Here is a 5,773-nt window from a genome sequence, read left to right on the forward strand (position 1 = left end):
TCAGTGAACAACGGCTCTGTGTAGTTAATGCTGCTCAATGTGAAAGCACGCAGGTGATGGAGATTTACCGCTGATTACAGAACCGTCTTTACCGACAAGATGCGCGTTAAATATCGCATGCGATTAATCGTGCAGCCCTAGTTATTAGCTAAATTTCATTTATTGTATTGAGTTATTGTACAAAAATTGTAATGGAGCTTCTCTATAAATATACAAAACAGAATTTGTTTAGTTATTCCAAACAAAGAGTAATTTAATTGATGTTTGGCCAAAATTTCAGTGCATAACTATACAGTATTTTACTATTCATTTATGATGTCTGTTTTGTTTAAGTTTTTAACAAATTATCATTATTTCACTCTCCAAAGAAACAAGAAAACTCTGCCATTATTGCCATTATAAGCTCCCTGGCATGCTGTCTATTAAACGATCAAATAAAAACATGAGCATATAAATGTAAACCCATCATTTGCATTGGACTTCAAAATATTAATGCTTATTGACTATATGAAATGCATTAAGCTTTGTTATAATAACTTTGCTTCTATAGTAGGGCTGCACGATTAATCGTATGCGATATTTAACGCGCATCTTGTCAGAAAGCCGGTTCTGTAATCAGTATCGTATGCGATTAATCGTGCAGCCCTATTCTATAGTCATCCTAGACTCATCATCATTTCTGCTATCATAATATCTGGTCTGTCAGCACTTATGAAGACTAAGGCTAATAGGTCATTACAGACTAACAACATTTGCATTTAGTCATTACATTGTCTGCATGAAGTCAGTTGAATGATGATGTGTGTGCATATTGGTTTGTGTACGTATACAGCAAAGGTAGTTGCTTCTTAAACCTAATGCTGAGGAATTGCAATTGTGTCGATGGCCTCTATGAACAGTGTTGGGAAGGTTACTTTGGAAATGTAATAGGTTACAGATTACAAGTTACCCTATTCAAAATGTAATAAGTAGTCTATTTCAATTACCTTATTAATGTAACTGATCACATATTATGAATGCGTCATAACAGTCAGCTGAGCATCTCTCACTTGTGTCATTTAAATTAGACTGCCTGGGGAGGGACCAGAGCCGTCTCATTGCATCCCCTGGTGATTAGAAAATGATTACTTCTGTGAGTAATCATTAACACTCTTCATCAGCCAGTGACTTCGTTCACACCACAAGCGCTTCGTTTCACAGTGAAGCAGGTGGCCCAGCAAAAGCTGGGTTTTATAATGTCTGGAGGACGCCCTGGCAGGCCTGTTGAAGGATGTTGGCAGCAGCCAAGAAACGCCCACAGGAAGTGAGTAAACATGGTTAAACGTTCCAAGCAAAGGGTTAAAGCTTAGCTGGTTAGCATGGCCCCAATAGACTCTGCTGGTAGACATTGTAACTACACCATCTGGCTGCCAAAATGTTTCAAAAGCATTCAAAAATATCTTTGTATTTTGGCTAAATAGCAACATTTAAATATTTCATATTACAGTAGATGTTTTTTTGGAGAGAGCTTACATTTTAAGCATATATCATTCGACAATCTGATTTGAGATATCATTATGCAGCTCAAGTGATTATTTACAGCTCAGGTGACTGGCTCTGACAGCAAAAATCTTACAGCAGAACTGAGCATCCATGAGTAAAGATAGATGTCCGTTTCTTCAAGTATTATATAGGCCTCCTAGACTCTCCTATTTGTCTCTTTACCCTGTTCAACCTTGCAGCCTTCTCCATGATAAAGTAACTTAAGATGTGGGCAATAAAAGCAAAGGCTGCCGTGTTTTGTACTCTTATTGAGTGAAGGTATGAAGAATTAATAGAGGTGAGCAGCTCTGTGGTCTCACACTTAAAATGCCTGTTGGTCTCCATGGTGGAATGGCTCTGTGTGTCATTATGAGAAACAAAACATAGAGAAGAATGAGCTTCATGAATGATTTAAAGGACTGTGCAGGGTTGGGATTCCACTTTCAGATTATAAATAATTTAAAATCTGCAGCGGCCAGGGAGAAGGAGAGGAGTACCTGAATGTAATTCATTTCAGAAAGGTGTGGATCATCTTAAACAACAGGATAATTGAATCCCACATTCTAAATTGACATTATTAGTCATAATCACACAGCCTTGCTGAAAACACTCAATCGCATTTCACGGTAGTTGTACATTTTTTTTTTTTAGAGACTTAGTTTAATACCCCTAAAACAAATAAAATAAAAAAAAAAGAAAGAGAAGCTTTCAGAGAATGATGGTAGATCTTATAGAAAGTATTTCTAAATGGTATAGTTTATAAACTGCACATTATTGTCCATGTCAAAGTTTAAAGGAATATCCCCCCCGCCCCCCCTCCCAAGTGTTTCGAATATACAATGTCTATACACTGAAACAATTGGACAAATCAATGTTGGACCCTATTGACTTTCATTAGAATCCATTCCATGGAAGAAAGTCAGTCATATACAGGTTTAAAAAAACATTAGGGTTTTCTTAACTATTCCTTTAAGTCAAGGACCACCCCTCCTCTGATCTGATAATAGGTGAGTTAGAGCTTATAGAAAGGTAGCCTTAAGGCTTGTGCACACCGGGACGATTATCGCGCGCGATTATCGCCGATGTTTAACGCCTCGTGACTAAACAAAGGGCGCCAATAATGTGAGTGTGCACACCGGTGCGCAAAACGCCAGGCGTAAAAGCATCATTTTTAAAAAACGCCTCGGGCTCGTTTTTTTGGTTTGACACGGCGCGTTAAAAACTGGCCGACCAATGAGATTGGCTCTTTTGTTCACATGCCTGGAGCTGCTGAAGTCACAGTAAAACACGACTTGGTGGCGCTCAAGCACAACACGGTCTTGCCGAGCACACATTGATACCTAACGATGAAGAGGAAGTAAGTAGACATACTATCACAACAAATTTAACAATTCGCCTAACTCTCGCATGCTCTTTAAAACATTTTCCTCCCTCCTTTGTCCTCCTCCTCCCCCTCCTTCATATTGGTGTCTGAACACAAAGAGCAATATGACAAATGCGACAGCGACTACAAAAATCTCGATAAGAGGGAGTTGTTATGGAGCGGAATTGCAGATCAAATAGGATTCGATGTGTACCGGGGTATTTCTGTTTTTCATTAAGCAGCATCTAATGTCAGGGAGTGAATTTGCACGTTCACTCGGCTCATCGCCAGCGAAAATCACTTGGGTATGAACACAAACACGCGTCGAAAAACGCTGCCGATAATCGTCCCGGTGTGCATGAGGCTTTATACCTTGCCAGAATTGTCCTTTCATTGCAATTTGTGGTGGTCTTTAGTTACATGGTAGATGTTAAAAATTCTAGGGGGTTTTTATACAGTAGAGTACAAAATAAACTTTTTATGTGATAGCATTGCTTTTATTTGTAGCTTTAAAAGTTTAAATTAGAAACCTTATCTTAATTGTATACATAGTTACACATGAAAAGCTTTTCAGTGGGGTTGCCGTTTAGAAATTGTTTGTTAAAACGAATTAAAGTCTAGTTTACATGTGCTTTGATTTCAGATTAAAGCAATAATTTATAAATATGCAAATGCTTTAGTCTGACTTCTCAAAAATTGGACTGGTATGATTTCAGTTGGACTAAAGCATCTACTTTTTGTGTGCATTGTGTGACGTACTAGGACAGACAAAATCCAATGTAACTGTGCAGTGAACGTAATTGGTATGATTTCAGGCCATTTCCTTCGAGTTACCCTCCCGCCCCCAGCACTTCACCTGAACAAAGGCTGTTATCTGCACTACACCTTGACGTTGGACTTCTCAAAACACTTCTGTTCGGGAATTTCCCTATGCCCTGTTTGATGGAATCAGCTAGAATTTGCGGGTTTAATTTCAGAAGGAAAGTGCTGGCACCGTTTTGAGTGACCACTGGATAAACAGTCAGAAATTGCCCAAACAATACCATAATTGTTTCCGAAGTATGAGCTGGTAATGCTTTTTAAAAGTAGCATCAAACTTGTTGATGACTTTGCAGGACTATAATTACAACCAGAAGCTTCAGGTAAATATAATGGGGAATATCCAGGCATTGACCTGTAACGACATCCCCTTTGACTTTGCTTTAGCACATGCCATATGTCCTCAATAAGACTTAGTTACTGCTTTTTCTGCCAACAGTGCAGTTTCAATGGGCAGTATTGTGTTCAACTAATCCAGGTAATTTGCCAGTTGGAACAGTCCTGACCCTTTGCCAAACACCACAACCTCCCGTCCCAACCCCTAAAGGAGGGGCCTTTAGAAAAACTAAACCAGCTAATTGTTTTGCTGTTGCAGAGCCCATAAATCGGATTGGGCTGTTTTAATCTGATCTCTCTCTTTGTGGCATGCATGTTACTAAAGCAGGAAACATGATGTTTTGGCAGTGTCCACAGTTCTCCCAACTGGTAGAAACAGGCCGATACATGTAGCAAAAGCCTGGATTTCGCATGTGCCTCATCCTCTCTGACCCGCCAAGGATTGACAGAGTTGGGTAAAGGCAGGATAAGCTGTGCCTGGTCGATGTGCCCCGTTTAAACTAGCTGTGGATTTGCACATTCAAGTGCACAGTTAATGGCAGCGGCTCTCCGTTTCCTGGAATGGCACAGCTCTAATCAGTCCTTAAATTTATCCTTTAGGATCACCATATTAGGGAGTAATGCTGTGTCTACTTTAACCCCACCATCAAGTCTAGTTTTGATAAGCATAAGCCTATTGTGTTAACAACATGTTTAACAGATCTACACATAAGTGTGTTTTTGGCATTGACTATATGCCAGTTCCGAGGAAATGTTGAACCATTTAACTGTAAATGTCTTGTCCAAACTTTAGCATTTCCCATCTGGAGGGCCACCATTACCTAGCAAACAATTACATTTGCATTTCAGTTGGACTGAAGTAATTGTCTTTTTTATAAGGTCACGTTAATGCTTTAATCCTAAAGAAATCGTCTGGACTAACAAACCTAGATAATGCGATTGTAGCTTGGCTTCACCCAGCATGTATACACAGTAATCAGACTAAAATTGGCTCAGGTCTTAATGCTTGTTCTATTTACTTAATTAAAAAAGCAACACGGTCATTAAACATTTTGTCACAGTAACTTAATTTAATTTCAATCAATCCACTTAAATTTGTTGAATGGAAGTTGACTTAATCCTTTTGTGTTGGGCCTACATGAATTATTTTATGCATTTATGAGTAAAGGGAAAGGCTTGTTATGTTTAGTTATGGGTGTGGGTTTGTGGTTGCCCTTGTGCTGAAGAATGGAGCTTTGGTGTGTGTGTGTGTGTGTGTGTGTGTGTGTGTGTGTGTGTGTGTGTGTGTGTGTGTGTGTGTGTGTAAAATGTGCATTTCTATAAATTTATAATTTACACATTTATTTTTAAATGTGCATATTTATATATAATTAAAATACATTTTAAATTTGAAGTTACATATAGCAAGCTAATGTGGCAATTCCCATTTAAGCTATGGGTTTGATTAGCGAATAGACTTGTACTAGTCTTGTTTTTTTTTTTCTGAGACTTGTACTAGTTTTTTTTTTTTAAAGAGCAAGTTGCATTCCAACTAGATTGACAATTAGAGTTTTTTTTTCATCAAGAATTTATAGACTTTTAATTAGAGCCCGACCGATATGGGTTTTTTGGGGCCGAAAAAGTAAAAAAAAAGAGTAAAAAAAAGGCCGATACCGATATATCGGCCGATATTCTTTGTGTATATTATAGTACAGTACCAGTCAAAAGTTTGGACACTTTCCCATTCGTGTGTCC

The 5,773-nt window shown here is 38.4% G+C and overlaps 2 protein-coding genes across 5 annotated transcripts in view; one reads left to right on the forward strand and one right to left on the reverse strand.

The window, feature by feature from the left end:
* LOC107701621 (cytosolic carboxypeptidase 4-like) overlaps nucleotides 1–5,773 on the reverse strand; it is a 237,154-nt gene that overhangs the window by 198,342 nt on the left and 33,039 nt on the right. The window lies entirely within an intron of this gene.
* The window catches only part of LOC107701593 (kelch-like protein 25), a 17,319-nt gene that overhangs the window by 8,374 nt on the left and 3,172 nt on the right, over nucleotides 1–5,773 (forward strand). The window lies entirely within an intron of this gene.

Source organism: Sinocyclocheilus anshuiensis, unplaced genomic scaffold (assembly GCF_001515605.1).
Source record: "Sinocyclocheilus anshuiensis isolate Anshui unplaced genomic scaffold, SAMN03320099.WGS_v1.1 scaffold729, whole genome shotgun sequence".
NCBI classification, from domain to species: Eukaryota; Metazoa; Chordata; class Actinopteri; order Cypriniformes; family Cyprinidae; genus Sinocyclocheilus; species Sinocyclocheilus anshuiensis.